General features: G+C 42.3%; 1 protein-coding gene across 1 annotated transcript in view; it reads right to left on the reverse strand.

The window, feature by feature from the left end:
• The window catches only part of LOC124290607 (supervillin-like), a 38,682-nt gene extending 26,688 nt beyond the window's left edge, over positions 1-11,994 (reverse strand). Inside the window, exon 1 of the mRNA XM_046727370.1 lies at positions 11,469-11,994. The gene's annotated coding sequence lies outside the window, so the exon portion shown is untranslated. The remainder of the gene's footprint in view (positions 1-11,468) is intronic.
• Positions 11,995-12,306: the final 312 nt, after the last annotated feature.

The following is a 12,306-nucleotide window of genomic DNA, read 5'->3' on the forward strand; positions in this document are numbered from 1 at the left end:
CTGTCTCACAGTCCCTGAACCACATTATTTTGCCTACTGCCAAGCCCTCTCTGCAGTGCTAAAGCCCTAAATAAAGCAAGTCTAGATTTCCTCAGGTTCTGAATCTCTGGTCTCCCTAGGGCTCCTTTTCAATTTAAATGGGCTTGTTTGTTACTATCAAAATTATATATATTCAGAGACTAAGCATTAGCCTAATGGGAAAATGCGACTGTGAGATAGGCTTTAAAGCTTTAAAGGTCCAATTGAACCAACCTCCTATCTCTACTTTCGTCTTTGAAGGTTTAACACAGGTTTTATTTGCGGTAAGGTGCCCTCACTGTGCAGGTTCAATATTCCCTGACCTGTATCATTTCCTGGGTCTAGCACTGCCTAATGCAAACGCTACAAATGAAGAAAGCATAGATGTCCTCAGGCTTGTTCCGAACGTCACTAGGGCTCTTTTTTAATTTCAATAGAGCTATTCGTTTCAGAGTTATGTAAGTTCAGAGACTAAGGCTTAGTCTAGTTCCACTACAGAGGTATTACTATATTACTCTGACATTGTTTTTTATTATTACGAATAACTTTTAAAATATCTCACTGTCACAATGTATAATGTATTTATTGCTTGTGTGTAATAAAGTGAGTGAGTGAGTATGGTTTAACGCCGCTTTTAGCAATATTCCAGCAATATCACGGCGGGGGACACCAGAAATGGGCTTCACACATTGTACTGTGTCCAATAGAATGTATCTTTTCGCGGTCTTTTCTCAACATCTTTATCGGTGGTTTCACAGCATCGACCCTTTGAATTGAACTTAAACAAAAAACCAAAACAAATCGCGACATAGAAATGTTCGGTGTGTCGAAGAATGACTTTCCAATATAGACTAGAACTGAGCCTTCGGATATGAGAAGCAATTTGAGAGGCAATATCTAGTATTAAGAAAATTAGTACTTAAAATATTCTATGCATCATACATGAATTATCTAAACAATATGATTTATTTCAGCAATCACTCTCAGTAAATGAATTTGTTTGGTTGACCGACGGTCTGATCACTGTTACAATAACTTCACGGCGTGTCTGCGTAATGAGGGATGAAAGCCCGAAGTAATGCAGATCTAAGAGGTTTTCCGTTTTGGTTGAACCCACGGGCTTGGGCATGGTACTGACAAACCAAGAACCAATAAACGTATATCGGAATTCGAACCAGCCATCATAAGATCCTGTCCTGTCAAGGGGCGCAACTCCGCACAGACAATTGCGGCGCATTAGACAACGAAATTAGCCTATCCGAAATTAAAATGAATGAATTAATGAGAATGAAAATGAATTTGGGCCCGAATAAATTATGTGACGTTGTTGATGTACTGGCAAATATCGGATGAAAGAAATGCTCTTAACTGTGGTGAACAGAGTTGGGGGTAAAGGTGAAGGAGGGAAACATGACCCTTGTAGTATGGCAATATCAGCATCAAACGAACAACTCCACTCCATATATAGACTATGCCTGCTTTACGCAGTAAATTCTCAGGTTGCATCCGTCGCACAACGTTCATAAAACCAATATTGCCTTGGGTCTTATCTTTTCATATCGGAATAATTTGATCTCTTTTCCATGGAAATTAAAAACCAAAACATTGTTGAAATATCTTAAATGTCAAACGGTCGTCACTGGAGAAATTCGTTATGTGCAGTGCGATATGGAGATGAAGGGATTCTAGGTGAGGTTATTGAACTTCACCGGGCTCAGTCAACCCTCAGCGTGTTTCCATGTAAACTGCTTGTGTGAACAACCAGAGCCACGTCTGTCATAGTGCTACCGAATCATCCTTCATAGGTGAGTGAGTATGGTTTTACGCCGCTTTTAGCAATATTACAGCAATATCACGGCGGGGACACCAAAAAATGGCTTCACACATTGTACCCATGTGGGGAATCGAACCCAGGTCGAGCCAATGCTTTAACCACTAGGCTACTCCATCGCCCCTCATCCTACACGAAGATATCTTAATGTTGTTTTTTTCCAAAAGAAATGAATTCACGTGTATTTCTTGCAGTTTGTTTTGTTTACAAAGTAACCCATAAAACAACTGGAATTCGAAAATTGGTACCAAGGCAACTTGACCACTGTTTGACTACCGAAATGAAATATGTCGGTCGGGTGAAATGTTTGGTAGAACTTATCGGTAATGGTGTCACTATCAATAGTGAATGCTGAAAATGTAAAAACGTACATCTGTAGACAGGCACCTAGTCTGCCTCACAGTCCCTGAACCACATTATTTTCCCTACTGCCTAGCCCTCTCTGCAGTGCCAAAGCCCTAAATAAAGCAAGTCTAGACTTCCTCAGGTTCTGAATCTCTGGTCTCCCTTGGGCTCCTTTTCAATTAAATGGGCTTGTTTGTTACTATCAAAACTATATATATTCAGAGACTAAGCATTAGTCTAACAGGCACCAGTCATGGAAATGGGCGCCAGAAATAGAAATTAACAGAAAATCTGTCAATTTATCTCCATTATGTATATTTTATGGAGATAATTTGACATTTTTTCTGACTCTAAGACATTGCAGGAACCTCGACCTACTAGACTATGCTAAGCTACAAAATGTAGGGTGTATTCTTTATAGGTAAAACCACAGGGGTTCGAATCACTGTTTGGACAACAAGTTCTTAAAATATAAATCTAGACTTTTGCAATCATCTATTGTTTTTACATCTTATAATTAACATATATTTCAAATTTAAACGAAATCTGTGAAGAAATAAATATTTTAGAAAATTCTACCGCTGCACTCATAACATTAGCCTCTCGTACAGACCCTGAACCAAATATATCCAAGAAACCGACACAAGTCTGCAAAATGTGGCAAGTCTAGATTTTCAGCTTCGGTGTGAGCAAAATGAAGAACGTCCTCAGGGCCCTTTTCATTATTTTTTACATTTTTTTACTATCAGTTTTTCAGTAAAATATGTTCATTTCAGAGACTAGTTGTTAGTCATCATTACATATACCATGCCAATCATGGTTGTGGGCCCCACCCCAACACACTACACGTGGACGATCACGCCCCCACACCCTCTCCATGCTTTTAAAACCATACTGTGTATACTGACATGAGTATATTACGTAATGAGTGTAGCCAATCGAAGACAAAGTACATGGAAACTGATGTAAAAGTGCCCCTGTACAAACGGTGCTAAGTGCGCGCACGTTCAACTTACTACGATGCTCATAATATTGATCACTGGATTGTCTGGTCCAGACTCAATTATTTACAGACCGCAAAATGTTGTTGAGCGCGGCGTTAAATAGAAATCAATCAATGTTGTGTAGGGAACGTCATCACTGGGATAATAAACGTTGAGCTAATGGCATGTTCTCGAAATGAGGTTCAGCCTCCTCTTCCATGACCATGAGACGTTATAATGAGCGTTTTATGAACGTTAACGTCGTACAGCATGATCGTTAGCAACCTTGACCTTTTGCCCCTTTGAACGTTTCGGACGTCATTGGTAGATGTGTACGTCAACGTAAAGCTTGACCACACTCAAATAACTCAATTATCGTTCAGATAATTGGAACAACATGAGTCAGGATGACGCTGGACCTGACAGCGGGTATGGTCATATTATTTCCATTTGGAATACTATATGGAGCAGTAGATATGTTTCCATGACGCCTGCAGTCGGGTTAGTGGGAACAGTATATTACCGACTTGCCATGGCTCCATTGGGTTATTAAATGTGTCATCATATCTCTCTCTCTCTCTCTCTCTCTCTCTCTCTCTCTCTCTCTCTCTCTCTCTCTCTCTCTCTCTCTCTCTCTCTCTCTCTCTCTCTCTCTCTCCTCTCCCTCTCTCTCTCTCTCTCTCTCTCTCTCTCTCTCTCTCTCTCTCTCTCTCTCTCTCTAGTCTCTCTCTCTCTCTCTCTCATGGGTCTACTAGTCTCTCTCTCTCTCTCTCTCTCGTGATCTAGTGGTTAGAGCGTCCGTGTAGTGGTTAGAGCGAGCGGAAGGTCGCGGGTTCGATCCCCGACCGCGTCATACCAAAAGACGTTAAAATATGGTACTTGTTGGTCCCTGCCTGGCGCTCGGCATTGATGGGTACAACAAGGACTGGTCGACTCGGAGTCAGTATAATGTGTCTGAGTGGGGTATTCATGCTTCACTGCTAGCACTATAAAACCAGCTTCAGTCTGGCTTAGTACAAGCAGCCGAACATACACATACACACGCATGCACGTCGTCATATGAGCGAAATATTCTCGAACACGACGTTAAACCCATTTTCACCTCAACTCACCTCTCTCTCTGTTCAGGGCGCGGTGGGGTAGCCTAGTGGATAAAGCGTTCGCTCGTCACGCCAAAGGCCCGGGTTCGATGCCCCACATGGGTACAATGTGTGATGATCTGTCTGTCTGTCTGCCTATAACGTGATACCACGCATATAACTGTAGTTAAATTACTAATGAAGACAGGCTACCAACGTGTTAACGTGTTGAATGGCTACATATATATTGAACTGTAGCATAACGAAAGTTCACTGACCACTCAGCCCCCTGCTACACGAAACACGTGTGCTGCACGTGCCCCTGTTTACTATACACCCGATACTGTTGGCCACCAGCGTGGCTGGTCACGTGATCATGTAGTTGCTATGGCAGTGTTGATGACGTCATAATTGATGGTGTTGTTACAAACCACTGAACAAGGTATCAGTTCGGAAAGTGATAGTGAACTGGCTGAAGACGTAGAATGGGGTTTGTATGACCAGTTTTGTCTGCTGATGGCTTCCAGTGCTGTTCAGCGTGTGATTGTTTACAGAAACAGCCTCGCCTGTGTTCTTTGGACAATCAGTAAATCAAGCCCTAATTTTCGGAGCACAATATGAAGGCGAGTACATGCGTTTGTATGTCAACGATACAATGAACATCTAGCAATTGTATGCTGATATTCCCAGTAAAAGATACAATGAGCGTGTGCCTTTTGTATGTAGTGATTCCCAGTGAACGATACGGTGAGTGTGTACCTTTTGTATGTAGAGATTCCCAGTGAACGATACAATGAACGTGTACCTTTTGTATGTAGAGATTCCCAGTGAACGATACAGTGAGTGTGTACCTTTTGTATGTAGAGATTCCCAGTGAACGATACAATGAACGTGTACCTTTTGTATGTAGAGATTCCCAGTGAACGATACAATGAACGTGTACCTTTTGTATGTAGAGATTCCCAGTGAACGATAGAATGAACGTGTACCTTTTGTATGTAGAGATTCCCAGTGAACAATACAATGAACGTGTACCTTTTGTATGTAGAGATTCCCAGTGAACGCTAGAATGAACGTGTACCTTTTGTATGTAGAGATTCCCAGTGAACGATACAGTGAGTGTGTACCTTTTGTATGTAGAGATTCCCAGTGACCGATACAATGAACGTGTACCTTTTGTATGTAGAGATTCCCAGTGAACGATACAATGAACGTGTACCTTTTGTATGTAGAGATTCCCAGTGAACGATAGAATGAACGTGTACCTTTTGTATGTAGAGATTCCCAGTGAACGATACAGTGAGTGTGTACCTTTTGTATGTAGAGATTCCCAGTGAACGATACAATGAACGTGTACCTTTTGTATGTAGAGATTCCCAGTGAACGATACAATGAACGTGTACCTTTTGTATGTAGAGATTCCCAGTGAACGATAAAGTGAGAGTGTACCTTTTGTATGTAGAGATTCCCAGTGAACGATAGAATGAACGTGTACCTTTTGTAGGTAGAGATTCCCAGTGAACGATACAATGAACGTGTACCTTTTGTATGTAGAGATTCCCAGTGAACGATACAATGAACGTGTACCTTTTGTATGTAGAGATTCCCAGTGAACGATACAATGAACGTGTACCTTTTGTATGTAGAGATTCCCAGTGAACGATAGAATGAACGTGTACCTTTTGTATGTAGAGATTCCCAGTGAACGATACAGTGAGTGTGTACCTTTTGTATGTAGAGATTCCCAGTGAACGATACAATGAACGTGTACCTTTTGTAGGTAGAGAACGATACAATGAGCGTGTACCTTTTGTATGTAGAGATTCCCAGTGAATGATACAGTGAGTGTATACCTTTTGTATGTAGAGATACCCAGTGAACGATACAGTGAGTGTGTACCTTTTGTATGTAGAGATTCCCAGTGAACGATACAATGAACGTGTACCTTTTGTATGTAGAGATTCCCAGTGAACGATACAATGAATACCTTTTGTATGTAGAGATTCCCAGTGAACGATACAATGAGCGTGTACCTTTTGTATGTAGAGATTCCCAGTGAACGATACAGTGAGTGTATATTTAACTTTCAAAGAATGTTGTTGATCATTTAGTAAAAGCTGCTAAAATAAACCAGTTACCAGACATAATATCCATGATGTCAGATCATTGACCTAAGAAGTTTATTTATCAATTGCGATGACCCATTTCAACCCCAACCAATCTACACTTAAAGCGATGTAGGTATTGCACCTATATGGTATTCCATTGCAACAGTAACCCCATGTTTCATCGGGTTCGATCCCCGACAGCGTCATACCAAAAGACGTTAAAATATTGTACATGTTGGTCCCTGCCTGGCGCTCGGCATTAATGGGTACAACAAGGACTGGTCGGCTCGGATTCAGTATAATGTGTCTGAGTGGGGTATTCATGCTTCACTGCGGCATGGTATCTCAGTGGGCTAGCACTATAAAACCAGCTTAAGTCTGGGCTAGTACAAGCAGCCGGACATACACATACACACGCATGCACGTCGTCATATGAGCGAAATATTCTCAAGCACGACGTTAAACCCAATTCCACCACCACCATGTTTCATCATGTTAGCAATATGTATGTTAATAACGTATCGAACCTCGTCACATTGTGCTTTATGTCAAGGTTAGGTAGCAGCTGTTCATAAACTGAATATGAATATGGTAAATTCATTTCAAAATAAACTTTCATTGATACTGTTACGGATAACTGATCGTTGTGATTGTAACAGCTTTGAAAAGTATTTCAGTTAAAAATGTAATCAACTGCAATCGTTGATTAAACCAGACCCAGCGGTTCCTGACATTTCCAAGCGGCATAACACTGCAGAGCGAATTCTCGGTGCCATAGACGATATGTCGGGTTATTCACCTAATGAAGGGTCAAGAACTAGCCATGAAACGTCGTGTTGTAAATAATAAAGTTGTAAATCCATACCATACATTGTTATGTTACCTTCCAGCTTCTCGTCATATGAGCGAAATATTCTCAAGTACGACGTTAAACCCCATTTCACCTCACCTCACCTCATCTTCCAGCTTCTAAATGCTCATCAAGCATCTGGTATATCAGGTTGTTGCATAAACGTTGTCGTATGAACTTACAAATCCCGACTTACATCTGATACACATAATTCCACAATATGTTTACAGAACTGAATATACGTGGCACTGTCGTCTTGGCAACACTGTCGAGTCACAATGACAAAACCCAGCGGAGATACGGGTTACAATTGGTCTTCAAGAACCCATGCCTGCCGGAAGAGGCGGCTATTGGGATCGGGTTGTCAGGCAAGCTGACTTTATTGGTGACGTCATCACAATCGCGCTGACCGATGCTCACGATATCAATCACTGGTTTAGACTCTATTATTGACAGACTGACGTCATATAATTGGAAAGTTGTTAAGTACGACGTTAAACAATACACAACAAAATGAACAAATAAGAAAACTGAACATATTCGAATAAAATAAGAGGCTATACCACATACTGATACATCAAATAGCTTCCGTTATATAACGATTTCTCGACAAACCGAGGTATCTTTACAACCTTAGATTAGAATGTTTCCTACAAGTTAACTAGAGACGTTTCTCAAATATCACAAGTTCATTTGATAGTAGGACTGGGTTTGGCTGGATTATGCGTTCGCCCTGATGCGCGGCTGTGTTGCCGGCGATAACACTCATATCTGCCCGCCATGCTGGTGCTGCACGTAGAGGGGCATCACATTTCAAAATGGCAGACATTATGGTAATCATTTCACAGGTGTTGGTGTTTAAAACAAATCTAAAACATCCATCCCGCATTCATTTACCGATATATGAACAACGCTTTATTCACAATGTAGAAGATGAACAAAACTAAAGAGCTGGTTCTACAGCAATATGTCCGTGTTACGGGAAGCTGTGATTTACACTATAGATTACTGGGGGTTTGGGGAGATTAATCGCATCATTTATTGCAGTAACAGGATGAGGCAGCTGAAGGTGCTGCTATCTCCCTCACCACACCTGGCCATCCACGTTCACATACTGGAGGGAGATGCGCAATGAACACAAAGACACGTTATTACTTGGATACACAGACCTACATTATATGATGCGTGACGACAGAGACCTCATTACTCCAAGAGATACAATTCCTTCATGGAAACAGAGACCCGTGAAGGTCCGGGTTAGAATATTGATTTTTCAGTAACCCACTGCTTGTCTTCAGAGGCGACTAACGGGATCGGGTGGTCAGGATCGCTGGCTTGGTTGACACATGTCATCGGTACCCAGTTGCACAGATCGATGCTCATGCTGTTGATCACTGGATTGTCTGGTCCAGACTCGATTATTTACAGACCACTGCCATACAGCTGGAATATTGCTGAGTGCGGCGTAAAACTAAACACACTCATGTAAACAGAGCACTCCATTACATGATGCGTGAAGACAGATTCATCATTACTCCAAGAGACACAATTCCTTCATGTAAACAGAGACCTACATTACATGATGCGTGAAGACAGAGACCCCATTACTCCAAGAGACACAATTCCTCCAAGAGAGACACAAACAGAGCAGACCTACATTACATGATGCGTAAACAGAGACCTTGTTACCTACATTCCTTCAAGTAAACAGAGACCTGATGCGTGAAGACAGAGACCTCATTACTCCAAGAGACACAATTCCTTCATGTAAACAGAGACCTACATTACATGATGCGTGAAGACAGAGACCTCATTACTCCAAGAGACACAATTCCTTCATGTAAACAGAGACCTACATTACATGATGCGTGAAGTAAACAGAGACCAGAGACCTCATTACTCCAAGAGACACAATTCCATTGATGCGTGAAGTAAACAGAGACCTACATTACATGATGCGTGAAGACAGAGACCTCACATCCAAGAGACACCTCATTACTCCAAAGAGAGACACAATTCCTTCATGTAAACAGAGACCTACATTACATGATGCGTGAAGACAGAGACCTTCATTACTCCAAGAGACACAATTCCTTCATGTAAACAGAGACCTACATTACATGATGCGTGAAGACAGAGACCTCATTACTCCAAGAGACACAATTCCTTCATGTAAACAGAGACCTACATTACATGATGCGTGAAGAGACAGAGACCAGAGACCTACATTACTCCAAGAGACACAATTCCTTCATGTAAACAGAGACCTACATTACATGATGCGTGAAGACAGAGACCTCATTACTCCAAGAGACACAATTCCTTCATGTAAACAGAGACCTACATTACATGATGCGTGGAGACAGAGACCTCATTACTCCAAGAGACACAATTCCTTCAATGTAAACAGAGACCTACATTACATGATGCGTGAAGACAGAGACCGCATTACTCCAAGAGACACAATTCCTTCATGTAAACAGAGACCTACATTATATGATGCGTGGAGACAGAGACCTCATTACTCCAAGAGACGCAATTCCTTCATGTAAACAGAGACCTACATTACATGATGCGCGAAGACAGAGACCGCATTACTCCAAGAGACACAATTCCATGATGTAAACATACATTTTCATGAAATCATGTGTGCATAAAATGTAGCTCGTGATATGTAATATATGGAAAGAAGTACTCAAGACACGCTGCCCAATTGGATATTCTTGGTTAGAATTGATCCACAGCAGCCTATGCTTGTCAATACAGGTGACTAAACCGACTGAGTGGTCAGTTTCGGTGGCTGGCTTGCGTGACTCTGTATCCGTAGGCGTGACTCCTTGCTCATTATAATCAATCACTGGATTAGCTGGTCGAGAGTCGATTATTTACACTGTGATACGGTTTGTTAAATGCAGCTACGACGTTGAACAGCAACCATACAGACAGAGTGTCATGTGATAATGCATATACCTGCATATACTCTCAGAAGAGTTCCCAGGGATACTGATGTAAAAATGAAAGTACACACATGGATTATTTTTCAAAACGTCAATATTTTAAAAAGTGTTTACATTGTGACTTAAAAGCACCTAACTGATTACATTTTATTGCACTTACATAGCAACATGCATGTACATGTCTGCGTCCATGCGTGCGCGTGTGTGTGCGTGTGTACAAAACAGGATTTATGCCGATATGCTGGTGCTGACCCACTGAGACACCATGCCAACATCCTGACTCGATCACAACCCGCCGTTATATCATCATTTTAATGCCCCACATCAGACAGGATAACAAGTACCATTTTAACGTCATACAGTATAACGCAACTGTGGGATCCAAACCCGGACAGACGCTCCGCTGGACCGCGGTGGAGGCCACATACAAACAATACCTGGTCAAATACCACATAGCGAGCGAGTATGGTTTTACGCCGCTTTTTTGCAATATTCCAACAATATCACGGCGGGGGACACCAGAATTGGCTTCACACATTGTACCCATGTGGGGAATCGAACCCAGGTCTTCAGCGTGACGAACGGACGCTTAACCATTAGGCTACCCCACCGCCCCCAAATACTAGTACCACATAGAGATCCAGCCCCGCGGTACATATTGTATACACAGCTTGTGTTGTTCGTTACGTGACCTATTCTGATGGCGAGATAGCACAGCATGTGTCGTGTTCTGGAAATACGCCTATATAATTTCATATGACACGGGCCATACACACCAATCTGACTGCACACTGGTAAATACAATGACAATATTATCGCGAGATGAATCCGTTATTGCGTGTAAGCCAGCCTACAGTGAGAGGCTTGCTCAGAACACTGCCTCACCTAGGTATGTATATCATATAGCGTTATTAACAATCTACAGCGATAAGGTAAATGCTATAGATTATTTGAAAAATGCATATATTGGGGCCTAGTCAAACTTCTAATTAAGTCTCGTCAAGATATATTTCTCATGTAGTGAAGACTAATATGAACAAATAATTTCTCAGAACAATTCTATATTACAAGATAACATCAGAACGACAATGTGGTCTACTTGGTCTAGTAGGCTGTTCCCCAAGATTTATTCCTCCCACCTGTAAACGTGCCAGAGGAGCCTTCATAGCTCCGTTTATCTGCCTGAGATTCCTGACAATGGTCTTCGATGGCCTGTTTTATAGAACACTGATTTACCTGACCCGATAAAGTTAATGCATAATCACAACTATTCCCGTATGACTATGGACGTACATACCTCTCCGCCTGTTCGAGGGACTGGTATCAAGCGAAGGGGAGTAAGATCCACCGAAGACACTACCTTCTTCTGTAAGGAGTAGGGTTCCTGGATCACCTGGCGGTTTCGTCCCCAGGAACTCGTCCAAACTAGCTCCTCCCTCGAAACATCCACAGAGCTCTAGCAAAAAGCTACAAATGTGTCCTTCCTCGGTTGTAACGGTAAACACTGCTAATATGAATCTCGGAAAACACGGACGGACGAACGGACAAGGCTATGTCGTTACCGTTAGATGGCTGAGCACCCGGAGCAGCCTACAGTACTTATTGGGCGATCCTGGCACCGGTGTTCGGTTTCGTGACGTCAGACGCGCAGTAGCGCGAGCCAGGCACGCGCCCGGCAATGGTTAAGTCGGACATGGCGGTAGCTCTCCCCTATCTGTCTCAGTGCATTTCAATGGATTCCTCTGTAACCGCTAAGGTTGTCTCTCACCAATAAATGACGTCGGTCATGTGAGTGGTGGCGGCAGGTTCCTGTCGTCGCCGCGAGACTGATGAAAAAAACCCGGCTAGTGTCCTCAGCGTGTGCTATGTACAGTCCGCGTCCGTGAAATGTTGTCGCATAAATGACATCCTCATTAACGATATATCATGATATTGAATATATTTACGCCTTCCAGTGCTACGAGGATGCATGTACCAGGATACAGGACATTGTGCTTTTTGTGTATATCCGTGCGGCGGGATAGCCGAGTGGTTAAAGCCTTCGTTCGTCGAACCAAAGGCCTAAGTTCTATTCCGAGCATGGACGAAGTTGTGACGTCCATTTTTGGTGATAGTGCCAAAAGGCTAAAAGTTAC

The sequence above is a fragment of the Haliotis rubra genome, unplaced genomic scaffold (genome assembly GCF_003918875.1).
Source record: "Haliotis rubra isolate DU_JTF1 unplaced genomic scaffold, ASM391887v1 Scf47, whole genome shotgun sequence".
Taxonomy (NCBI): Eukaryota; Metazoa; Mollusca; class Gastropoda; order Lepetellida; family Haliotidae; genus Haliotis; species Haliotis rubra.